At 35.7% G+C, this 27694-nt stretch overlaps 1 long non-coding RNA gene across 1 annotated transcript; it reads right to left on the bottom strand.

Annotated features, from left to right (window-relative positions):
- Positions 1-399: 399 nt before the first annotated feature.
- Positions 400-27694, bottom strand: LOC128137660 (uncharacterized). Its single transcript, XR_008233780.1, has 3 exons — positions 26361-27694; positions 2085-2136; positions 400-1705 (listed from the first exon to the last, which is right to left on the bottom strand). It is a non-coding gene; the product is annotated as an uncharacterized LOC128137660 (long non-coding RNA).

Here is a 27694-nt window from a genome sequence, read left to right as displayed (position 1 = left end):
CTCAGAGAGAAAGTACCAGGCTACAAAGATCTTCTGCTGGTTTATTCTCTAACTTTTCTGTCCTTAGGTGAATGACTAGATTCAATATACACACGTTGTGTGTGTATATGCAGGAACACCATACATCAACTAATGTATAGGGGCATATAAGCACTGATGATTTATCAGCCTTGAAAGGTTTCCATTTAATAGTTATAGAATTTTTAAAATAGACTATGCAGTGACTTAATTTCAGGTTGTACATTCTAGCTAAGAGTGTGCATTAAGTGTCTGCAATATTGTTATAAAAATTGCTTCCTTTTTATAAAAGCTTTACAAATTGTAAGAAAATACATAGCCACCTACAATATATTAATGTTATACTTAGGAATACATTTTATTTGCAAGAGATTGTGATTTGCAAGAGTTTATAATATAGCCAGTTTATTACTAGCAAAATTATTCTAAATAACATCTACATTTGTTAGATGTTTTTATGACACATTTCTGTGATATGTACAATGGAGAAGTTAAGCACTGGTACAGGTTTCCCAAACAAGTAATTTCAATCCTTGGAGATATCCAAAACTCAACTGGATGAGGCCCTGAGCAACATGCTCTAACTGAAGTTTGCTCCACTTTGTGCAGAGAATTGGACCAGCTGACCTACATAAGTCCTTTCCAACCTAAATCTTTCTATCATTCTGTTCTAATTAGAAAAGGCCAGATTTTATTAATATGATAGTTTAGTAGATGTTCAGGCAGTAGTTTAGTAATATAGTAGACAAAGGACTTTAGGTGAAGGTATCAACAGGACTTAAGCTTGTATGTTATTTGTAAAACATTCATAATTCAGCAGAACCCTATAGGGATCAAAACTGACTTGAGTTGAATGTAAGAAAGAGATGTGTAGAAGATGGACACAACAGAGAAAACACCTAATGGTATACAACTTTATTTTTCATCAACCCCACTGACCTCCTTAAAAACAAACAAATAAACAAACAAAAAACCCCACAGCATTTGAGACAATAAGGAATATTTCCTAAAAGAGTTTTTAATTAAGTTAAACTGAGACATAAAGCTTCAAACTATGCAATTAGACTTTTGCATTCCAAAAAGACCCCAAATCAAAACCAAAACCCAATGAATTTTACTGTCAGATTGTTCTTCCTAACTTCTTACAGCTGTAAGCTACAAAATGTTTCGATTTTTTTGCTGTTTCCTTTTTTTGGCCAGTAATAATTCCATTTTTCATTAAAATATTAGACTTCACGGAGAGCAACATTATCAAATATCTTTTTTCCCATTCTCTCCTGGACTGTCTCTACCATCTGCATTCTTGCATGGCTGGATACCATTCTCAATATAACTTGTTGGAGGGAAGAAGAAAAAAAGGCTACAACAGAACCTCAGAGACAATTTCACACATCTGTTCCTGCAGGTGATCTTTTATTCTTTTTCATTTATAATTAATGAAAAATAATGGTGCTGACACAAGTTAATTACTATGAAGAATTACAGTTTATGCTATTCATTATTTTAATGGCAAATTACTTGAGATTTTCAAACACTGTGCCTGAGCAATTAGAAGTGTTCATAAGGAGTTCACCCGTGATTTTTTTTTTTTTATGAGTTTGCACTCTGCGTAGTGAAGGGAACACCCAATGTTTTTCATTAACAACCAAGGTAACACAACAAGAGATATTAATCACCAGTCCTGTGTCTGAGGGAGGAAAATTAAGAACAAACTGAGCATATGTTGATGTAGCAGAGGTCAATCAACAATACACAAAGATATTCATTACAGTTAAACTTTTCTCAACAGATGTAGAAGAAATATTGTTAAACCTTGACATTTAAAAATGATTTAATGTAATTACTGTCATATCTTCACCAAAATATTAAATTACTTGTTTAAAAAATAGAATTAATATGCTCTTAATTAACATATGCAAATTAGGATAATATTTCTTCTGTATCTTATGAATACACAAATTTTAAAAGTATATGTCATATTTTTCAAATAATTAAAGATAATGTATGGTTGAAACATACTAAACAAGTCTAATGTGTGTAGGCAAATGACTATGAAAAATACTCACTCAATATATTTAGAGTGAATAATAGCTGAGAATGGGTTGCCTTGCATTTTGCCTAAAAACATGAAATAATGAGAAACAGTATTCCTTTCACTGATATCACTGGTGTATACTTTGAACAATGCATGGATTAACATAAAAATTAGCTCAAGAAGTGCTGTTAAACCTGTTTATCTTTCACCTAATTAGCTTTTAGGCAGATTAAATCCTACTTCATTATTCAACAATCTACTGCTATGTTAACCTTATAGAAATCATCAGTTTCAGTGCAAGTATTATCATGAATCACGGAACACAAATTGTAAGATAGCACTTCAACATACATCAAACATCTGATCCCAAAAACAAAGCCACAGTGCTAGGATAAGATTTTACAACAGAATACAAATCACAGGAACCATAAAAAATGCAAAGTAATACATGGAAGAAAAAAAAACACCTAGATTTTAATACTTTGAAAATATTGTAGACAGCATGAAGAGCCATGATTTCCATAGATATGTTACTCCTGGCTGGAGTACATCTGATACACAAGTACATAGGAAAAGACAGAAATTTCTAACAGATCTCAAACACAAGGAAAATAACCTGTCAGAAATTTCCTCACTTTTATGCATTTACTGAATTACATTTCTGTTGGAATGTCAAAATATATTATCTGAGAACTTTTACACCATATATAGACTATCATGATTCAGAAGCTAAGGTTTATCTTTATGATTTTTATTTATTTATTTATCCTTTATAAATGAGGCTCGGAAAGAGGCAGGATGCCTGTTAGATCACCAGCAAACTGTAGACTTAACAGTGCTCTTATTGTAAATCTGTAGCACTGCTACTAAGCATTTCAAAAGCAAACATCCACAAAATATAAATAGATTGTGCTCTTGCAATGCAGACAGACACTCACCGGGGACTACTCCAATACCACTGAACTAATTTGCATTTAAAACTAATAAAGACATGACCCAGGATCTTCAAACTTGAAGTCTATTATCTACATATTAATCAACTGTTCCTCTACTTCTCTGTTGCTTACATTTGTTGTAATACATTAAATGCAGCAGAGATATTCCCCCCCCAAAAAAGTATTTACTTATATTCTCTACCTTCTAAGCTCTAAAGGAAAAGCTCTGGAATATTTAACACTAGGTATAAAACCAGTTGTGGAATAAATCTATCAGTGCTGAGAAGATGACCTTGGTGCTATAAGGCATTTGTAGGTTAAGTCAAGGAGATGACAAAGAGGTAGTGTCATCAACCACCAAAATATTGTAAGATTCAGAGGCATTTTACTAGCCTACCAGTAAATATTTTAAAAAACACTGTGGCAATCAAATTATGGGTCATCACATCAATAAATACAGTGTCTTTTGCGTTATTGTTCCTGATGGTAACTAAGTCTCTGAGGCTTATGATCTGTGGAAAATCGTAGGGTTGGGAAATGTCAGGGAGAAGGATGTCTGTACTTGTAGAAAAGTTTTTAAAATGTTTCCTTGTGAAAAGTTTGTGGTTTGTTTTTTTTTTTTCTTTTAGCCTGGATTTGTCATTGAAATAGTTTCTTCTCTTGTTTTATCACTCTCATATAAAAAAAAAAAAAAATTAAATACGTAAATCTGTGCAGCTTTCAAATACTTCCCCTCCCCCAGAGCCATAGTAGCAAACAGCAATGAATTTGCCTGCACTAACCACTTATATTTTAAACCTGTGTACTCGTAAGATTGAAACATAGCTGCATGTATTCTGAAAGTATTGGACCAGAGTCTCGCTGGGTTTGAATTGACATAATTCCCTTGTAGCCAGCAGATCTCCAATACTTTGCAGCATAATTTTGACATTATAACTCTTCTTGATTCTGGAGTTACCCAATTTAATGAACTGAAATTAAACATCACACTGCATTCTAAACATGCATATAGATTTCCAGGGCACCTAGAAAGTTTCCAGTAATGCTACTCAAGTACTACTGCTTTAACAAATATACATAAGGAAAATAATCTTAAAATAAATTACCTTGTGCACAAAATGAAGAAAAATTTCATGGTGTAGAATTACTAGTGTTCAAGCTTCAGGTTCAGCAACGGACTGCCCAAATCCAGTGAACATGAAATAAGTTTAGTCCACTTGATTTTCTCTTTGATGTCTTCTTCATTGTCTTTTTACTTTGTGAAATTACTGTGAATTCTATTTGTTGAAAATATTCTGATAAAGAAATTAAAATCCAATTATATATATAAGAGTTTGGTTTGATTAAGAAGTAGAAAATGATTGCTTTTAGGTATGGGAATGTTAAGTTTGAAATGTAGTCATAGGAACTTAGGAACTTTAAGAAATGTACTATATGTGACTATAAGAATACAAGTATTGTCTAAAATCAGTTAACCACAGAAACTTTGACAAAGATTTATTGGTTTATAGTGTTTTGTTCTAGGAAGCTAAGGAAACCGTCATGGACACCAGTTTGCTGCTTGGAAACCCCTTACCCCTCCCATCTCGATCTGAGTATCGAGGATTCTAATCAGTAGAGTTAAGAGAGATTAACCAATGATTGTTTTAACATAAGAATATTAATAAAATGGTGTGACTGAAGGACCAATCAATATAAAGGTTAAATTTAAGAATAGACATAGTATGCATTTTTATGTAAACTAATATAGATGATAGTGAGAATCGTACTGCGCAGAATCACCTGAGAGGTCAAGAAGCGGACAAGTGAGGAAGACTATGGAAGACCACCAGAGGGCTTCTGAAGACCACCAGAGACCTTTACTGCGCTTGCATAAAGGACATTTACATATGTTAATAGTTTCCCGGAAAACTAATGATTATGTATAATGTTTCTCGGAAATCTAGTGAATATGTATAACAGGTGTGTATTTAACTGTATCGTTAGACAAGACAGGTGCACACGATAGGTGGAGCGATCCCGGGTGTGCCCAGCGCTGCAATAAAGGAGTGCCTGCTTCTTAACTTCTCATTGCTGTTAAGGAGTTTTATTCCGGATTTCGGCAACATATTCATAGTGAACCATATAATGATACCAATTTTTAAACAGGTCTTTCTAGTGTCTTCCAAGATTCATTATATTTAAAGATTAGTAACACAATATTGCTTAGATTTTTCAGTTGCAAATCCAGGAAGGAGTGCATCCTAGGTCTAAAGGTTGAATTTGCCAGTAGTTTAATATTAAGGATTGGGTTTACAATGAAAGATTCAAAGAATGAATAATGTGATTTGAAGAAAAAAAAATTAAGGTGAAAGGCTAGGAAGATGGCCTTCTCTACTGTGGATAGCAAGAGCATTAAAAAAATAGCTGAAAAATATCATTCATATCTTCCTTCTTGCATGATAAAAACATTTAAATCACATTGTAATAGCATAACCATTTCAGCTGTATATGGACAGGGAGGTTGCTGTAAGTTGCAGTCACACTAAAACATTCCACACAAGATAGGCAGCCTTTTTCCGATGAGGATAGAGTTTCTGATGTGGTATGGGAACTTCAGTGAGTTTCAAACTGCCGTTCAGTGTAAAGAGCATAATGTTGTAGTCTGACTAATTTGACAGAAATATCATTGCTTGCTTATGTAATTTTTTACTGCCACTGATCAAATCATGCACAGATTTGATATTCACCGATGCACAGCCTGGATTAGTGATGTAAATCATCATCTTTGTGGTAAAAGATCCATGTCTTACTTGTTGTCAGAGTTCTTCATGAGCTTAATTCTAGCCTGAGTTATATCACATGTATTTATCATACTCAATCCCTGGTTGAATGAAGATGAAAATATGTCTTGCATGAACAGATTCATTGTTAAGTTTTAAGGACTTCACTGGAAGTTAAATTCTATGTTCCTTTTTATACACACAGACATACATACACATATACATATATCTGTCTATTTTACAGAATGCTTAAGAATGTTATGGTGCTGGATATGTAACTTAACATGGGCAGTATATGGTCTACTTCATCTCTGCTCTGTCTGCTTGTAAGAGACTGAATTGTTATCTTGAACCATTTGCCTCAAAGATTGTTAGATGTGAGGGACTGGGCTGTCATCTCAAGGAACTGTGAATTGCTTATCTCGAGCCCTTTGTCTCTAAGATGGCCTGTTTAAGCAGGACACTCCTCTGTCCATAAGGATGATTGCCAGGCCGTTGAGGCATCCAGGGGAGGAAACAGGCTGGAGCTGATCTGGTGTCAATCACGCGAAGGTCGTGTGATAGACGAAACCTGCAGCACATGACATCATCGAAATATGCCCTATAAAAACCTGTAGAGACAAGCTGTGGTGGCCTTTTTCACCACCAAAGAATTGAAGATTGAGGACCAACGGGATGCCGCTGGATCCGTGGTGGTGACTATCCTAGCAATCCTATCCCGACTGCTTGCTTAATTTCTACCTTTTCTTCCATTCTATCCTATTGCCACCATTTTCCACTTTTGATAGTTTTGATAATAGAAGCTCTTTTGACTATACAGCATTTGACCTCGTTTGTGTCTTAATCTCGCTCTTGGGATCATATCGAAACCTTCCCCGACATTGGATCGGGACACTGCTCCAGAAATTTTTGCCTTTTTTTCCTCTTAAAAGTTGAGGGAACCCATTTACCAGTACAAATGTAAAGGAGTTACTGACAGTGGGCATGCAATGAAACAAAATACTTTAAACATTTAATTCCCATTATGACAACTACAGTATACGAAACCCAAACCTCCTCCACCTTTTGAAAATGCTTTTGAAGCCTTTTGAAAAGGCTTTCAAAAGAAAGAAAAAAGAAAAGGTGGTAAGAACCACCTCTGAAGACTCCAGCAGAGCATTCAGTGACAGCTACCTTCCATAAATGCCAAATTAAATTGACCTAAAACATGTTCTGCGCCATATTTCACTTCAGCAGAGAAGCTTCTCAAAGTTTTGTACTGCCTGTATTCTTATTGCTTTGCAGTTATGTTCTTAGGAAAATTTTATTGAAATCTTAATCTGCAATAGATATTTCAGCATTGATCTAAGTAGACTTCTAATGTATTTTACATATAATAAACACACTTAATAGAAATTTCTCTGAGGGAGCTCTGAGTCACCAACTAAGTAAGGCCTAACTGTGCTGCCAAACTTTGTCATACACTCTTGATATTTATACCATCAGCTCTAAGAAAGTTAGTTAGTTCCAAATAGGATCCATTAACTTTTCTATTGCTGTGATTTTTTACCAATATTTGTAATGTGTATCTTAAACCTCTTAGCATAGGAGCAACAGAAGACAAGCACAAAGGATAACTTGCATGTATTTTAAAAAAAGTTTGATAGTATGGAAAACTTAGATGAGTGGTTTCAAACAGCATTTATAAAGTATGACCCACAGAGTATCATAAAATTCAATTCATAGTTTGCATGTAATATCTTTTATTGGGCCAAATTTTACAAAGTAATTTCTAATGTTTCATTTGAGAATGTCTTAGAGATCCACCTACAATCTCTTTACTAAAGGCGATAATGAAGGAGATATGGCACTCACCACAGTGCAGCTATTTCACAATTAATTGCACATTTAAAATTGTTTACCAAAATAAGTGGGCAATGAATAATAAGATCTAAAAATCTAGTCACGATTGACTTAAAAATGAAAATGTCAGACAATTGTATACTACACCTAATGATTGCAAGTGAATGGCTCTGTTAACTGGTTATAGACCCAAAATAAGGCAGTCGGTCCCTTATTTATATACACTTTACAATGACGTGAAAGATTCAAGGAGTTGAAAGTACTTCCTGGTTTAGACTTTTATTCATTATGCAAGAAATTTGGAGAAATGTTGAGACATTTAAAGTTTTCTGCCAGATTAGATAGAAAACAAACAAACCAGGAAACAAACAAACCAGTTTCATCCAGTTTGGTAGCCTCAGCACATGCTGTGCTTTGGCACATGTGGAATGCATGTAAAATAGGCTGGAGGAACGAAAGCCTGCCTCTGGTCGGTCCCAAAACAGGGATCTCCATACTTGAACCTAAGATTCAGGACTTCAAACCTATGAGGCCTGAGATCAGATGATAGGCATCTGGAGTGAAAGATAGCTGAACAAGTACTCCTGTTAGCAGGTATCTACATCTATAGAATAACCTCTGAACTATTCAACTGTTGCTCCCCAAATAGTCCAAGAACAGAAGGAGACATTTAGTATGCGATTCATCTTATCCTAATGTAATTGTCTAATATAGGTCAAAGGAGATGTGCCCCAGAAGTTCATGATTTCTCCCTATGGATTAGAAAGTGAGCCCAGGGTAAATAAATCAGAGACCCATTATGGAGGCTTGCACTGTAGATGCCAAAAGGTAGGTGAGATGAATCCCTCTTCATGTGGTGAAAAGGCTTCATAGCCCTGCTATAAATTAAGACAGAGACACCAGCAACCAGAAAGAAACGTAAGAAAGATTATTTATGATTGCTAGGAAAGATTATCTATCAGCTGGAAGAATGTCTCCTGCCCTCTACCCATCTGCAGTCTGCACAACAAAACATAAGCCATGATCAATCACAGTAAAAGGGGAGCATAACAGCTGGCTGAACAGTTAAGTCTTTTCTCTCCCCTTATCCTTACTTAGAATAAAATCGCTTCTCTGCTGCCTCTCAAGTCCCCCCTCCACTCCTGTGAGGGAACAAGGTACAATCAAGGACTATCATTCCTCTCATGCCCTACCTAAACTGTTCACAAAATTCGGTTTAAACTAATCTGACTCGTTTTGACAGTCAAAATAGGAGGGGCTTAGATGAGCAGCAGACCTAGCAGACCAATTCGGACTTCACAAGTAGGAAGCAACAAGTAGCTAGCAGAGGAGACATGGTCAAATCCCGTCAAATCCCTCCTAAACACATTTGGATAAAAGAGCGGTGAATTCATGCTTAATGTCTTGCATGCAATGAATTGAATCCCTGGCTGAGTCATATGCAGGCTGAATTTCTCTGCTAAACTTGAATCTAAGTAAAATTTTGGGAATTAATTTGAAAAATATTTGGGGGAATATCCATTTGATAATTCATAGGCTTTCTGGCTGATAAATCTCATTTTAAACTTGCATTTTGATATTTTCTTCAAAACACAAAAATGTGACTTCCTGATCCCATCTAAACCAAGGAATAGATCATGTGGCCTGATGCAACTTGGCTTTCATTCAGTGTTCATGTTTGTTCTGTTATGGTCTACAGTTCAGCTTAAGTTTAATGTATCATATTAATTTATTTTGTAGGAGTTGATCAATTAACTTGAGAAAACTCTGTGTAGTGTTGATTCAATCATATAACAAGCATAATTTAATACAAATCGCACATCGGACATTGATTTTGCCCAACTGCTCGGTAGAATTAGTGTCACTAAAGGATGCAGCCAAGCTGAACTAACAATATTAAGCATTTCTGCAATTCATCTCTTGCTATAATGAACAGTAAATGATATAATGACCAACAAGATTAATGATAAAGTAAACATGTTAGTTAGATTCACTCCACAGAAGTCCAGTTCAAGACAGTGCCTTGTAATCAATAATCTGGGACTTGTGATAACAAGTAGGAATGCTAATATAAAGATGGACTCATTAATAGAATTTGAAAAAATATATTTATCCAGTAGTTATATTTTTAGTTATATAAATTCTAAGTGTTTCCAGAATTAGTGCTGTGAGTGTGAATGTCAATAGCTGCTCTGAAAAAAAGTACAAAATCCAAAATATTTCAGATGCTTGTTTCATTAACTAGGAAACTAGTTTACAAAAACTTAATTGAAGTTACTCCACTTCTCAATTGTTGGCAAAGAATCAATAGAAAAATTTTTGAATTATTTCATATTTAAATTAATAAACCTACGAATCACATGCAGCTTTCAGACACTGGTGTGGTGAGTACAAGAAACTGAACCAGTATAAAAGGAAACAGACTAGAACAATTTATGAGAAGAAAAGCTTAGAAATGCCCTCTGTCTTATTTTCTACTATATCTGATGAACAGTGAAAAATCTTGTTGACTCCTTGATCACTGGTCAAATTTCATTTCTTACATCTCTGTTCTTGGAGTTTTTTTGTGTTATTGTTTGTGGGCGTTTGTGGTTTTTTTCCAGTTTTCTGCTGAAAATGTTTGCCATTATCACAGACCATGCTCTGCCCCCTGGAATACCTTCCTGGAAAATAGAAATCAAGCAAAGTTCTTTTGAATTTCTAGGGTTGTTACCCAAAATATTTTCTAGCACAAGTAACATACTTTAGAAGAAAAGCAAATGTTTAGCCTACCAAGCTGTAAAGAAGGTCCCTTGTGGCCACAGAGAGTTGTCAAAACATCAAATTGACCATAAGCCTAGTTTACTTACATGTTATGAACTGTTGCAATTATTCTCAGAGTTTAAAACAGGGAATAGATTCATGGCATCAATCCTCTCATAGGCTGCATTGAGAACAGCTTAAATACGGCATCATTTTTATGAAGTTGAATTTCAGAAACCTATTGGATGATGGCAATGTTGAATGCCACAAACTGAATGAGTTAATGAATTATATTTTTGCATTTGGTGACAGAAAATTGAGTAATTCATGCATCCAAACAAACCATATCAGCTCGAGCTTTAAATATCAAACTCAAAGAATTGTTCCTACACCGGTTAAGAATTTTTCTTAGAAATGTGTTGGAAAGGAACTTTAAAATGCTAGTTGAAAAATAACAGTGTTTTGTACACAAATCAGTTGCCTTTTCAGAGTATTTTTTGTAAATCAAATATTAAAAACTAGTTTCCTGTATGCTTAAGGAGCGTGAATGCGGTAGCAAGGTGCTGCTATTTCTGAGAAGTCTTCAACACTGGCAGGATACATCATTAAGCAATATTGACATGTGTTTAGTCAGATATAGAGAAAAAGCTGTTTCCCCCGTACCTACCATATACCGCCCTAAATCAATCATGTCAACAGGGATATAAAGGCAAACTTCTGTTCTTGCATCAATTTTCTTTAGCTGTAAATTTCCATGTTCAGAGAATTTATCTAACAATAATTTACAAATATTTGTTATTTTACTGTAGTCTATAAAAAAAAATCTACTTTTGTATTTATAGAAATATATTATTTATTTTAATAAACAATCATAGATGTAGCTAAATACTGCATCTTAAATTCCACTCTGTACTACCTCTTTTTGTCCCAAGGATATGAAAGATACTAATAGCCAAGTCTTGGTGTCAGATTCCACAGCCTGCACAAACTATGCAATCAGTCAAAAAAAAATCCACTGACTTGAGTTAAAATCCTTTACGTTTTTATTATTCCTACAGTGGTAAGCCAAAAAAGAAAACAGAGAATGAAAATATGGGATAAATAACTTCCTTAAAATTCTGTTATTTAATTCTTAATTGGGCTAATATAATAAAAGTTAATCGTTACCACTGAGCCAAGAAGGAAAAGAAGCTCCCTTAGTACTCACTCAGCTGAATGTTGAAGGAAATTTTCCCTCAGTAATAGAACAGTCTTCCGTATTAATTTTTAAATGTTACAAACTCTTCAATTTTTTGTCATATTTTTCTCCTTGACTGCAAATTGTTAAGTGAAAGAGGCTGTTTTGTTAGTGGGAAATCAAAGAATGAGAGAGACAAAGCTTTTAAAAGAAAAAATTAGTAGCTATTAAGAGATTTCCCCCACCATACTGCGTCTATGATGGCAAGATTAATCTTTTCAGACCTGAGTCTGAATACTTGAGAGTTCAAGACACTGAAGATGTGCGCTTAAAGAGCTGAAGGAGCTGAGTGACCTGTTGGCTGTGACCAGTGAGAGGAGAGACTGGAAGCTACACCAGGATTGAAAATAGAGACACTTCATCATGCTGTTCATCCTTCCCAGAGGCAGAGATTGAGCAGAATTTTTGAAGGATGAGTGGAAGGATAAAGGCCTGCAATAAGAATGTGGCTTGGAAGAAAGGAAGATGCTCTTGATAGAAAGTTTTTCTTGGATTTATTTGGAAAGGAGCAAAGATAATAAAAACTGTCCCACCTGGGGACAAGGATCAACACATTGGGCTTCTTTTAACTGTCTTTTCTTCAGAATAGAATAGAATGGAATGGAATGGAATCAAATGGAATGGAATGGAATGGAATGGAATGGAATCAAATGGAATGGAATGGAATGGAATGGAATGGAATCAAATAGAATAGAATAGAATAGAATAGAACAGAACAGAACAGAACAGAACAGAACAGAATAGAATAGAATAGAATAGAATAGAATAGAATAGAATAGAATAGAATAGAATAGAATCACTTAGGTTGGAAAAGACCATTGAGATCATTGAGTCCAACAGTAAATCTAGCACTGCCAATTCCACCACTAAACGATGTCCCTAAATGCCACATCTACACGTCTTTTCACAACTCAGCCACTTCCCTGGGCAGCCTGTTCCAGTGCTTGATAACTCTTTCGGTGAAGAAATTTTTCCTAATATCCAATCTAAACCTCCCCTGGCACAACTTGAGGCTATTCCCTCTCGTCCTATCACTTGTTACCCAGGAAAAGAGGCTGACACCCACCTCACTACAACTAGTTGTAGAGAGCAATAAGGTCTCCTCTGAGCCTCCTTTTCTCCAGGCTAAACAACCCAGTTCCCTCAGCCACTCCTCATAGGACTTGTTCTCTAGATTCTTTACTAGCTTCGTTGCTTCTCTTTGGACACGCTCTAACACTTCAGTGTCTTTCTTGTAGTGAGGGGCCCAAAACTGAACACAGTATTTGAGATGCGGTCACACCAGGGCGGAGTACACAGGACAATCACTTCCCTAGTCCTGCTGGCCACACTATTTCTGATACAAGCCAGGATGCTATTGGCCTTCTTGGCCACGTGGGCACACTGCCAGCTCATATTCAGCTGGCTGTTGACCAACATCCTCAGGTCATTTTCCACCAGGCAGCTTTCCCTACTCTTCCCCTAGCCTATAGCATTGCATGGGGTTGTTGTGACCCAAGTGCAGGACCCAGCACTTAAGCTTTTTGAACCTCATAAAGCTGGCCTCAGCCCATCAGTTCAGCCTGTCCAGATCCCTCTGTAGAGCCTTTCTACCCTCAAGCAGGTCAACACTCCTGCCCAAATTGGTGTCGCCTGCAGACTTGCTGGGGGTGCACTCAATCCCCTCATCGAAACCATTGATAAAGATATTAAACAAAACTGGACCCCATACTGAGCGTTGGGGAACACCAGCTGTGACTGGCTGCCAACTGGATTTACCTCCACTCACTGCCATTCTTTGGGCCCAGCCATCCAGCCAGTTTTTTACCCAGTGAAGAGTATGCCTGTCCAAGCCATGAGCAGCCAGTTTCTTCAGGAGAATGCTGTGGGAAACAGTCTCAAAAACTTTACTAAAGTCCAGGTAAGCAACATCCACAGACTTTCCCCCATCCACTAAGTGGGTCACCTTGTCATAGAAGGAGATCAGGTCAGTCAGGCAGGACCTGCCTTTCATAAACCCAGGCTGACTGGGCCTGATCACCTGGTTGTGCTGTACCTGCGGTGTGATGGCACTCAAGATGATCTGCTCCATAACCTTCTCCAGCACCAAGGTCAGGCTGACAGGCCTGTAGTTCCCTGGATCTTCTTCCAGCCCTTCTTGTAGATGGGCATCACATTTGCTAACTTCAGCTGGGACCTCCCTGTTTTGCCAGGACTGCTGAAAAATAATGCAAAGTGACTTGGTGAGCAATTCTGCCAGCTCCCTCAGTGCCCTTGAGTAGATCCCATCCAGCCCCATAGACCTGTGTATGTCTAAGTGGTGTAGGCAGGTCACTAACCATTTCCCCTTGGATTATGGGTCTTCATTCTGCTCCCCATCCCTGTCTTCCAGCTCACTGGGCTGGGTAGCCTAAGAACAATTGGTCTTTACTGTATAAGACTGAGGCAAAGAAGGCGTTAAGTACCTCATCCTTTTCATCATCCTTTGTCACTATATTTCCCCCTGCATCCAATAAAGGATGGAGATTCTCCTTAGCCCTCCTTTTGTTGTTAATGTATTTAAAGAAACTTCTTTTATTGCCTTTTACTGCGGTAGCCGGGTTAAGTTCTAGTTGGGCTTTGGCCCTTCTGATTTTTTCCCTGCATAACCTCATGACATCTTTGTAGTCCTCCTAAGTTGCCTGCCCCTTCTTCCAAAGGTCAAAAACTCTCTATTTTTTCCCCCAAGTTCCAGCCAAAGCTCTCTGTTTAGCCAAGCCAGTCTTCTTCCCTGCTGTCTCGTCTTTCAGCACATGGGAGTGGCCTGCTCCTGCACCTTGAAGATTTCCTTCTTGAAGAACGTCCAGCTGTTATGGTTTAACCCCAGCTGGCAACTCAGCCCCACACAGCTGCTTGTTCACTCCCTCCCAGTGAGATGGGGGAGAGAATTGGAAAAGTGAAGAGACTAATGTGTTGAGGTAAAGATAATTTAATAGGTAAAGCAAAATCTGTGTGCACAAGCAAAGCAAAATAAGGAACTCATTCACTGCTTCCCATCAGCAGGCAGGTGTTCAGCCATCTCCAGGAAAGCAAGGCTCCATCACACCTAACGGTTACTTGGGGAGACAAACAGCATCACTCCAAACATCCCCCCCTTCCTTCTACTTCCCCCAGCTGTATATGCTGAGCATGATGTCACATAGTACAGGATATCCCTTTGGTCAGTTGGGGTCAGCTGTCCCAGCTGTGTCCACTCCCAGCTTCTTGTGCACCCCCAGCCTACTTGCTGGTGGGGGGGGGGTGAGAAGCAGAAAAGGCCTGGACTCTGTGTAAGCACTGCTCAGCAGTAATGAAAACATTCCCGTATTATCAACACTGTTTCCAGCACAAATTCAAAACGTAGCCCCATACTAGCTCCTATGAAGAAAATTAACCCTATCCCAGCCAAAACCAGCACACCAGCCTTCCAGGACTCCTTTGCCCTTCAGGACTGTCTCCCAAGGGACTCTCTCAACCAGGCCCCTGAACAGGCCAAAGTCTGGCCTCTGGACGTCCAAGGTAGCAGTTCTGCTAACTACCCTCCTTACTTCTCTGAGAATTGAAGACTATCATTTCATGATCGCTGTGCTCAAGACAGCCTTCAACCATCACATAACCCACAAGTCCTTCTCTGTTTGCAAACGATAGGTCCAGCAGGATGCCTTCCCTAGTGGGCTAACTCACCAACCGTGCCAGCAAGTTGTCTTCCACATGCTCCAGGAACTTTCTAGACTGTTTGAACTTTCCTCACTGCTGTATTGTATTTCCAGCAGACATCTGGTAAGTTGAAGTTCCCCATGAGAACAAGGGCTAGTGATTGTGAGACTTCTCCCAGCTGCTTACAGAATATTTCATCTGTCTTCATCCTGGTTAGGTGGTCTATAACAGACTCCCACCATGATATCTGCCTTGTTGGCCTTTCCCTTGACTCTTACCCATAAACACTTGACTTTTTCATCACCGTTGTCAAGCTCTAGACAGCCAAAATACTCCCTAACATACAGGGTTACCCACCATCTCTCATTCCTTGATTATCATGTTTGAAGTTTTTATAGCCATCCATTGCAGCACTCTAGTTTGTGAGTCATCCCACCATGTTTTCATGATTGCAATTATATCATAGTTTTCCAGCTGCATAATGGCTTCCAGCTCCTGTTGGTTGCCCATGCTGCATGCATTGGTGTAGATGCACTTCAGTTGGGCTGTTGATCCTGCCACCTATTTTGGGGGACAAGCCCTAATTCCTATGTGACTGTTCTCAGTTGCTTCTGTGCTTTCTAACACATCAACAACTCTCACGTCTTTGCTGCCACGTGGATCCCCATGCCCTACCTCCACTGAGGTGGCTAGGGTGCTGTGCACATTAGTACAGGGACATTTCAAAGGTGCTCCAGTGTACTCAGCACATCGTGGAGCAGACTGAAGGACCTTGCTAGCCCACTGTCCCTCAAACTTGATGCCCCCAAGCTTATCTCTAGTAAGCCTGGTTTTATCCCTTTCCCCCTTCAAATCCCTCTTTCAATAAGCCCTGCTAACTCTTCTGCAAAGATCCTTTCCCCGCTTTGAGACAGGTGTACCCTATCTGTTGCCAGCAGGCTTTGTGTCATGTAGAATAGAATAGAATAGAATAGAATAGAATAGAATAGAATAGAATAGAATAGAATATTTACAGTTGGAAGGGACCTGCAACGATCACCTAGTCCAACTGCCAAAAGGTTGAACTGCAGTCTATATTTTTATGGGCTCTTTTCAAAGTTGAGTTTCTGCATTTGTTTTCTTGTTGTTGTTTGGTTGGATGTTTTTTGTTTTGGTTAGGGGTTTTTTTGTGGTTTTTTTTCCACCCACAAAAGAAAGAAATGACAAGGAAGAAAAAGAAAACTCATAGCACAAGCTTCAATGAAAACTATGTATTTCAAAACCTTTGTCTTGTGTTAATTAAATTAAAACTGAATGAAAAAGAAGAGCTATAAAAATGTTAATGAATGATAGAGGTTTTGGAAGAAATTTAAGCCTTATGCTTTTAAGTATCTACCCTGTGAAAGGGTATGCTCAAGTGACCAAAACATCTGCTAGGTAGCCCTAAAAAAGATGGTCTCGTTTCTGACAGGGTTGGGAGGTCAGAGCTCAGTATTTCTCCTTGTTTCCTGCTCTGCCTGTGAGACTTTGGGATTACTCTTCTGACGTACCTAGTTACCTTTGTATAAAACTTCTTCATCTGACTATATATGGGGCCTAAATTCTGTACTCTGAATGAGCCAATTCATATTTTGTTTTATTAAATACCATGTATGCTGGACTGTTAGGATTTCTTCATTGTTTTTCCAGTACTTGTTCTGCTGCATTCCTAGTTGGTGTTGGTCTTGCCTTTAGGGAACCAATTGCTGTTTCTTACTATGCTTTTCTGCTTTTTACCATTCACTCAAGGAAACATATATCTATTCATTTTGGGAAGGACTGAATATCTCTAGGGTTGTGATTCAACAAGTATTGATATTTTTAAAGTTCTCCAGCACCTCTGGTAAAAAAAGTTGGTATGTTTTAAAAGTTTGGGATATTGACAAGCTTATTTTCATAAGGAAATAAATAACTAATATTCCTGTGATTTCTGAGCTTGATAAAATCATACAGGAACAGACGGTTTGTTAAATCAGCTAAGAGTCATTGAATCAGGGTAATGGAAGAGATACCCAAAGCAAATTTCCCCTAATGAACGAGAAAATTGTGCAATTCTGACAAGGGGTGAAAATTATTTCCTAACCCATGTCATAACTGGTGTTCACATGGCTGTCAGGAATTCATTTACTCTGTCCTTAGTGATTTAAATCGAATTCATGGCAGGAAAATCAGCTGCAGTTACTTCAGCATGAAGGAAACAGTTTAAAACCCCACCCACATTTTTTAATTTTGATTTTTTTCTATCCATTAATTCCATGCAATGAATATGTATCATGTAAAAAATGTCCTTTTCATTTGTCCTGAATTTAATTGCTACTACTTTGAGTGCCCTTTTGTTCTGCTACTGAAGGTGAATATAAAAGAGAGGGATTGATTAGACATCACTAAACATTTTGTAATTTTATTACCACATTAAAGTCCCATGGTTATTCCTCTCCTCTATACTGGATTATTCTAATTTGAGCAATCTTTTCTCACACATAAAGCCAACCATCTTCACAACCCACCTCTTCAGCCCTTCAGGCTTCAGTTCATAATCTGAAGTGAAGACAGCAGATTAGTTGTCTAGGTCTTCTCTGACAGGGTTAGGTGAATGCTAGTCCATTCACTCATCTGGATAAGGAAATGTGGATGAAGGGAACAGGGGACCAGTTATGAGAACAAGATGATGATGTTGATGCAAACTTCTGCTGATACAGACCAGATCTGGTTTTCTTAGAAGGCTTTGAGCATCTGTGGTTGATATGAAGCATGCAAATAAACTTAAATTCTATTGTTTTCTAGTTCTAACCTATATAGTGACAGACAGAAGATAAATCTAGGTAATAAATTTTTCCTGTTCTGTTCCTTCTCCTTTTCCAACTACTTTTTCAATGTCTAGTTTTCCTATCACTTTTTTTCTTTTTTTTTAATCTTTCCTGTCTCCAAACCAGTAACTGATGTCATGATGTTCAGTTCTTAGGTGTTGTGTGCCCCTTTGCTGTTCACTCAAATTTGACCCTATCTATTAATGCAAGCATGCATGTCTTGTATTTAGCAGCCAAAACCTCTTCACTGAGTTCAGGTGGTCAGAAAAACTTTGGAGAAAAGCTTTTCCACTGATGTACTTTGTACAACTTAAGATGTTCATGTTAACGTACATTTCTGGCCAAATTAGTGCTTTTTGATCACCAGACCTTCATCTTCCAAATTCATGACGAATGTCTTTTGATTGATATGATGTAATTTACAGTGATGTAAGTCTAAAAGTAATGTCATAGAAGGTAATTAAGAAAAGGAAAAAAAATAACCTGTGTTGGATATCTATTTACAGTAAGGTCTTATCATCTCACAGATAGAATGGCTTGTGAGGGAAACTGTGGTCAACCAGAGACAAGAAAATTATTTGAATTAATGAAAAAAAAATTAAATGTACAATTTTTTATAAATATACCAGCATGCATTCTCAGGCAGATTAGCATGTCTTTAAATATTATTGATGTATTATATGGTTCTGGTTTGCTAGAGGCTTTCTCCTAAGCATGATGCATAAAATGTGAATTCCGTTACAGTTTTCAGGCACACATCTTTTTCGTCAGGAAACATACTGAGATGTAAAAATGGTCTATGAATAAATTGAACTATTTAGTAAATAAATTAGCAAAAACAAATGGTTCACATTTGATAAAACAAATAGTCTTCTGATCAAAATGTAAAATGAAAATACAATAAGGGAAAGCACTAAACTTCCCTCAGAAAGTCCCTGTGGTTTTTTTGCATTTTTTAATATAAATTGGTCAAATTTGACTGTTCTCTCCTTTCACTTGTCTTAAACACAAATTGATTCTTCTTCTTTTTTTTCCAAAAGGAATTTATTTTACTGCTCAATTTACAAGCCCCCAGAATACAGAAGATCATGACAACAAAGGTGACAGGATTTAGCAGTCAGTGACACTATAATGTCACGGACTTCTCCCTATAGCATCACAATTCTTTTTTCCAAATATGTCATTCCATGAGTAAATATATAGAAAAAAAAATTGCATAAGAACTTTAGTGATTAAACTTAACTCATTATTATGTGAAATATAAATGCTAAAAAGAACATGTATGATAATATGTCTGCATGGATCACAATTGAGCAGAAAAATGGCAAGTTCATTCTGATGTTAATTGATAGGTCACTAAGTTCTCCACTAGGAAACAAACAAACAAACAAACAAGAATTGAAAGAGTAAACATTAGTGAAAAGTTCTTTTAAAAAGCTGTCTGGTATATTACATTTTGACCAGAGTAGTGGTATTAGAGAACAAATGGAACTAAGCTGATGAAGTAAAAAGTGTGTGTGTGCAATGGCAGATAATTAGAATCCTGTAGCTAACAAGTGATGTTTTCTGTTATATTATGTCTTTAATCATATTACGTACTTACAGCAAGACAGATAAATAAATTTCAATTTCAAAGGGACAATACTTCATTAAGCTTTTCATAATAACTTTTAAAAATCAAATTTACTTCAGAATGACACATTTACTTATAAGTCTTTATTCTGAATTGTTAGTGAGATGATTTTATTTAAATACAATTTAATTTTGCATTTAAATTTTGCAAGTGATGGAAAGATTTCAGCTTTAAATACTTCACTCCCAGGATACTTTGATATTCACAGAAGGAATAATCATAGGGGTTTCTTCTGTGGTGGAATTCCTAATCATGTGTTAATACAATTTGGATACAGACTTTACAAGATGCTCCCTGTATGTTTTCCAACATTCAAAAAAATCCTGTTTTCTTTGCTTAAGAAATAGACTTGACTTAGAAGTAAAACCTGCTGAACTTTCAGGACCTGAATAGTCTCAGATTGCTCTGTGATATCATTTTTCACATTGGAAGCATTGGAAGTGCAACCTAAGACCAGAATCCTTGAAAAGTACTTTGGACCCTTATTTCCTAATAGTGTACGTAGGTGGACTCCTAATGAAAATGAGGAACAGCAGTTTGAAAAGTAACATTCCAGACTGATGCCAGAAGGTGCTGGTGATTTGCTTCATGTGAGAAAGATTCAACTTTTTTTTGCGTAGATTCAGGAAGACATCATTATTTTAAAAGAATGTTTAACTGTAACTTAAAAGTAATGTTATGATTTGAAATAAGTGTGTGCTTATGTTTTTCTGAGTAGGGCAGATACTAAAAAAAAAAGAAAACATTCAGGATTAACATGGTAAGGTATAATTTCTACTTTCTCCCTAAATAGAATTATTTTTAGACTTTCTCCTATGCATCATGTTACTGTTTCTCTTCTCTTCATGGTGATATTTGAGGAATGGTACAAATACTTTGAATTTGCAGCCTTCTGGTCCTTGACCAGAAATATCTTAAAACCATTTCTGGTAAAGAAACCTGTTAAAATATAGCTACAAGAATATTAAAAAAATAAACAAAATCACTACCTGGTAATACTACACTTACTTAGAAAAATCACCTCTGAATGTTTTGTAACCAAAGAGTTTCTTTCTTTTGTGTTCTGATCCAGGTGTACATCCCTTGCACTAGCTGGTAATACTCCTCATGTTATCTTTAAAAAATAGAAATTTGGAAAGGTTCTCACACTTATTTGCAAAGTTCTCATGTCACTATTTGCGACCAAAGACAAATTGTCTGTACCAAAGTCCTTTTTCTTAAGTCTTAATTTTCACATGTTCCAGTAAGCACACAAAAGCGACCAGTGAACAGTGGTATTCCAGATAGTATTTCAGTAACTCCAGTAGTATTTTAGTTAATTATTTATAATTTCTTTAATCTGCCATGTGTTAGATTTCCAGCAGGGTGAGGATCTGGCTCAATTTCAAGCAATTTTGCTTAAAAATAAAATAAAATAAAATAAAATAAAATAAAATAAAATAAAACAAAACAGTTAAAAAAAAATCAGATGCTTATGCTTTCTTGTAGATTTTTTTGAGGTCTATATTTCCCCAAGACCAAAAGTAATCTTATGTCTTTCAACAGTCTGATTGTAAGTAAGAAGACTGTTTCCATGGGAATTGTAAAAATCTCATCTGAAAAGGGCAGACAACTGTTGCAAATTCAAGTACAGCTATACTTCTCATGAAAATTCTGTTCTTGAAGTGTATCTTGTCTGGCTACACTACAACTGTCTGATACAAACAGACTGTTCACCATCAAAATTAGACATTTTTCTTTAACAATTTTTGTTCTAGGTTCCCATCTCACATGTAGAGCTGACTTATTTGTTAGATAAACTCTGGTTATAGGTTAAAAAATCTGAAATATAGAATGATAATTAATTATACCTCTATTCTTACAGCTACAAGACTTTGAGGACAGAAAAGTGGTAATTTATTTAATTAATCACAGCTTTTTTTCTTTTGGTCTCTGCATTACCCTTAAGGTCATTTTTCTTCCAGTTGTATAAGGCATTGTGCTTTAAATATTATTCAGTATACTTATACTTATCTTTTTACCCACAGAAGAGAAAGTTTCTTTATGAAAAATATATGCACTAACTAATAACAGTATTGGTATTTTTATATTACTCTGGATCTTCAAATAGAAATTAAAACTGTCATTGAAGGAAATGCCAGAGATTGGAAGATAATTGTTCTTCCTTCCTTTATATTGTTTTCCAGATAAATTGTTTATGAGAATTGTCTTAAGTAAAGGAGCTGGATTTGGTAAATTTGGGGTGGCATGGATTAATAGGTGTATGCTGATGGGATAAAGAAAGGGCCAGACCAAGGATTAATACCCAAATACTTATAACAACAAGCGATTAGAGCAAGGGGTTCAGTGGTCAAGTTCACTTTTTGTTGAAGTGAATAAAAAGTTATCCTGAATAAAAACTAGATTTATTGTTTCATATTAAAATTTTTCAAGGGTTTTCTTTATTTATATAAGCACTTCAAGGAGATTTTTTATAATGTGGACCAGATATGGACTGTTAAAGTTCATGAATTATTTGACAATAAATGTTAAACAAAGACTTTTTCCTAAAAGAAGAATTTAACAAATATTAAATAAATTAAACAAATTCAAACAGTATAATTCAGTATAGTGGAATCTTTTTTACTTCTACAGAAAGGTTTAAGACACATTTGTAACTGTATTTAAGTGCAAAGGCATAAAATCTCTTGCAGTGTTACTAAATAAGTAACACTGACTGTTGTACTAAGGTATACCTAGCTATTGCCATGCAGTATGGATAGACAGAATGCATAAGTTACTTTCTGCAGTCTAGATCTTCGGAATATGGACTGAACTATAATTAAGATTTGAAAGAACCAAATCTTTAAATTGTTTTGGAACATGGAAAATTTGATAGAATCAAAGCTGCTCAACACAGTTATTTAGTTTAGATTTTAGCTTTCCAAATGAAACAATAAAAATTAATGAATAGCCAAAAAGAAAGATTGTTTCTAACTGAAAGGCAAATTTTTTTATGTTGAATATGTCAAAACAGAAAAAAATTACAATCCTTTTACTTAAATTAGGAGGTCTGTCAGAATTGCCTTGAATGAGGTAAATGTCAGTTTTGATTAATCAGCATTTTCTGAAGAAACCTATATTATTCCAAAATTACATTACCTCTAATTAGAAACATTTATTTCAGTTACATCTCCTTTGAAAATGAAATAAATATTATAGTAAACTTTAAAAAGTGGCATACTAATCAAAGTTATAATTATATAGAAAAAAAAATCATTGAAATAAAATGCTTTAATTACCAGTCTCAACATATAATCATTTTTGTAGACCACTCAATGGGGAAAAAAATATTAAACAAAAGATTGAATGCTCTCTGTATTCTCTTTAGTGAGATGGTTCTACATAAGTGTATATTGCGTAGGCAAGTGAATCCCAGGTGTTCAGCCCACTACCACAGATGGAATGCATCATTCAAATTTGGAGTGAATTTGCTATGTTCTGTTCCATAAAAATAGCCTTAGTATATTTAGCACATTTAGCAAATAACTGACAATTTCTGACTCATTACACTATGCAAAGGGATAAAACACTAAAGCAGGATATCCAGGAGATAGACATCCAGGAGCAGTGAAAGGCACAGAATCATGTACTAGGTTTACATGCCTGACTACAAACTCTCAAGGAAAATTTCTTAATCCAGTTTTCATTGTTAGAGCTAGTAGCAGTGCATTGCACATGAAACACCAGGCAATGATGCAAAATATGTAAAGAACCTCTTACGTGACCTCAATGACACTGTTCTCACTACAATTGTGATAGTAAGAAACTTGAAGTTATAGTCAATAGTTTTAGCAAATACTCCTTATATCTTCAGATTTTGTCCTTTTGAAAGACAATGCTGTATTAGGATTTCAGTAGCAGGTCTGAAATCTCAAAACCAGAACAATATAAGTACCTCTTTAGTAACATACTGTAAAGTAAATGAGCTTAAAAGAGCTTTACTGAATTGCATACGTAGATGTCAAGTTCTCAAGACAAAGATAAATGACTGTAGTATTAAAGCAAAGCTGACCAAATTACAGGTTGTGTAAGGAACAATTTGTCAATGTTGTGTGAAATGTAATGTGAACCATAAAAGTACAGTTTGACCACTAACATTGTTAAACTAACTGTAGTAATATTTAGGTATTTTTCAGACAGAAAATCCCTCATGAATGACAAATTACAATAATGACATGAAACAGTTATCTTTTTATTAAAACAGTTAACTTTTGTTTGATAGTCCTTTTGCTAAAACTAATGAATTTATTATTTCTCTTTGCGGTTTCTTGCTTCAATTTAAAACTCTGATTAATCTATTAAAGTTTACTTTTAATCAGCACATTAGCTGCTGGCCTTTTCATCCACCCAGTTATGTTAGAGATTTTACTAGAAGAAAAGCAAAGAAAAAAAATCTAAAAACAAAGCTTTAGTCTCTGAGAAAAAAATTATATTTAAAAAGCTATTCTTCATTTACAACATCTTAAAAAAAGTGTTTAAAATATTTATGTTTAAAATACAACAACCCCCAAAACCTCAAGATCTCTAGCAAATTTGCAGGATAGGGAATAGCATCTCATCAATATTGGTCATCTTTCTCATACTGTTTTTCTTCTGGAAATGGGTCTTTTGATATTCTACTTGTTTTTGAAAACTTGTCACATTACCTTCTTCATGCTCATTTATCTGTACTTTGTTAAGTGTTCTAATATTTTGCATTAAGGAGAAAGCTGGAATTCATACCAAGTGACAACAAATCTGAATCATGAAATCTCATTGATTGGCAGCTGGTACAAACTTACCATAACCCTGCTGAAAGAGGATGCTTTTTAATTGTTTAAAATTCTCCTCAAAGAATGTACGATATGCTTAAGGAGTCCTGCCAAGTATCAACAAGTCAAGAAAAACACTGAGGTAAATGGACTCCACTATCTCATATTTGTTTAATTTATTGCTCCTAAGAGTTCTAGACAGCAAGATTTCTGGACACTAAAATTGTTTTTATTCACATATTTATTCATTCAGAACATTTCCCTGTTTTACCAAAGATTTTTAAATACTCAGATACAAGTAGGTTTTGCCACCCACAGCTTCTTCAATAAACTAGGGGTGATTTCTAGTGTTGTTTTTTTTAATTGTGAAAGGCTTTCTGAAGATATCCTGATATGATGTGGCATGGAATGCAAGTGGAGGTCAGAAGTCAATGATCAAATTACTTCCACCCATTAAATGTTTCTTTTGGGATTTCAAAACAGCCAACTGGAAAACTCTGGGGAACTACTGAAAGATTTTCAGGGTCCTAAGCTGAATTTCTTGAACTAACTCTACAGTTAGTTTTCACATGGATGAGAATTTCCTCTTATCAGAAGACATTTTAGAACATCATATAGAAATACAGACCTTATTCTTAAATATCTGAAGAATACCTAACTTTTTGTTGGCAGTACATGTGCAGTCCAGAGCAATATCACCTCACCATTCAAATGAATGTAGTTCAAAATATTTTCCAAAATGAATAGCTCCATTGCTACAGTTAGTTGCCCCCACTTTTTTTTTTTTCCAATTAACTTGCAGCTATGCATGCAGGAGTTGCAATCTTAAAGGACATTAAAAGAGGATGTGGATGGCAGACAAAATGGAGTTTGGAAGAATTTGTTTCAGTCACTGACGTTTTTGTTAAGAATGTGAATATTCCTTGAATTGTCAGCCAGTCTTAGAAATTATAATCGGACAACAAAACCTTTCTCATGCTTTCAGCTGCATGTCCTGCTTTTCTTCAGTTCTTGGCATATTTTATTGATTTTTGAAAAAGCTACATTTCTTACTGGAAGTGGGTGAATTTGAGTGGAATACAAAATAGTTCATAGGTTTTGGAAGCAATAAGCAAGCAAAGAAGCTACAACCCCTTTTTTTTTTTTTTTTTTTTTTTACTATGGTTAGATTGAAGTACTGTCACCAGAGGCTGCGATATTTTCTGTGGGAGCCAGAGCTGTTTTAACTCCTCTGAGAGGTACTTTACCCACTGCAGCTCTCACAGCAGAAAACAAAGTGACAAGTGAACCCTGTGATTTAAGCATGCTAGTGAAAATTAATTCTTACTTTTTTAAAATAATTTTAAAAAATATCTTTGGAAATCTGGCATTTGGAATCTCATGGCTAGCAGGTAATTAGAACCATAACAATTTATTCTTACATATGTAGAATCTAAGAAAAATAACAAATAAGAAAGTGGCTTTTACATGGTTAGAAAATGTCCTCTATTTCCCTTCCCTGTTGCACTGGCTTTAAAGCTGAAGAACAGTGTAGAGAAAATGCATACTACTAAGCTGTCCTGCAAAGAGCAGGATATTCAAACAAACATGTCTCACTTGGCAAAAGTTGAATATCACTAAAATGATCACTACAAAACCACTATTTACATATTACTTATTTTATTTCACCAATGAAAGAGTGCATATACCTTTAACACAGTAACTTATAGGTGCTTACTGTAATAACTGCATTAAATTTTCTCTGTGGGCTTGATCCTAAAATGGTCTGGGCAGTCTCTACTGCACAGCAAAGCTCAAAAAGACATTCTTTATTTCAGATATGCATATTCTTCTGCTGTATTTATTAAAATTGGTCATTAGTTAAAAAGTGAAACACATACTTACAAACCAGACTGAAGCAGCAGTGCCTCCACACCATGCTGAAGTACATACGCACTTGGAAATGTAACATGTTAGTATAAAGTATCAACATTACTTTGGCATGTCACGTGACTCATTGCTTGCTTCCCACAGTATGCAGTAATTCAGCTATGGGTTTGGGCTTCTTTTTGCTCTGCATTTCATCTTTTCATGTTGTTCATTGGCTGGGTCTCTAAGGTGAAATAAGAATAAAAAAAATCACAGTCTCTGCACTAAAGTTTGTTATACTGGAAGGTATTAAACATTGTACAGGAAAACTATGCTAATTCTAAAGAGTTTTTTTAAAATAACTTCAAAATAAAACACCTTGTTTCCACCTTTAATACCAAGGGTCTCCTTTATCAACAGTACAAGATTTCTGCATGTGGAAGTATGGAAAAGTGAAAAGTCTTGTTTTCCCTTCTGTTTTTAAAATGCCTAAAAATAGCCTGTGTGTACTGTATCCGCACCTAGAACAGGATCTTTGAAAATTAGGGGGAAAAAAAAATCCTTTCTGGCAAGGATTGCAGTTTATTTCCAGACTGACTTGGTCAAAACATACATAAACTTACCTTACCTCTAATTACTTCTAGATTGTAATTTAAATATTCTTCTGTTCCACTGTAGTTTGTAGAAGGGAAGTCCATATTTTTGTGAGAAAAGGAAATAATTCATTCCACATTTGGGAGAAAGGAAATATTTATTTGCTTGCTTTATTCATCATATTAAAATGACACTGTCTACTGGGATTGAGAATTTAAATCAAAACCCCCACAGAATTAGTTCAATTTATCAATGTCTGTTTGTCACCACCATGTAGATGATATGCATATATATGTGAATAAAGTATAGCAAATTACAAATACTGTGTATCTGGAGGGAAATGCTAGAAAAACATTTCCCCAAAAAGGAAAATCTTTCTATAAATTATGTTGACTGTTCCATAAACACAAAGGCTAACTATTTATAAGGAACAATGTTTCTATTTTTTCTCTTGGTAAACTTTCCCCAGACTGATTTGTAATGATGCACTCAGTATGAATGTTATACTTTATATGGATATGTTTGAAATAATTTAAGAGTGCTGCTTTAGTCACTTGCTACATTATTTGATAATATGTGATTTGTTACCTAAATCACATAGTATTCCCCTAATTTAGTTAGTAAAGTTATTATCTTGAGTTGTTACATGTCCCTTGGGACGCTCAAGCTTCAGGCATGTTGCCCACTATTTTGCCACACTATGAAGAGATTTTCTGTCTTATGGAGTCTAGAAGATACATATTCCTCACAGATGCTCCTGTTTCCAGCTCTCAGGA

The sequence above is a fragment of the Harpia harpyja genome, chromosome Z (genome assembly GCF_026419915.1).
Source record: "Harpia harpyja isolate bHarHar1 chromosome Z, bHarHar1 primary haplotype, whole genome shotgun sequence".
NCBI lineage: Eukaryota > Metazoa > Chordata > Aves > Accipitriformes > Accipitridae > Harpia > Harpia harpyja.
The sequence above is the reverse complement of the archived record's forward strand: the minus strand, read 5'-3'. Positions and strand labels throughout refer to the sequence as shown.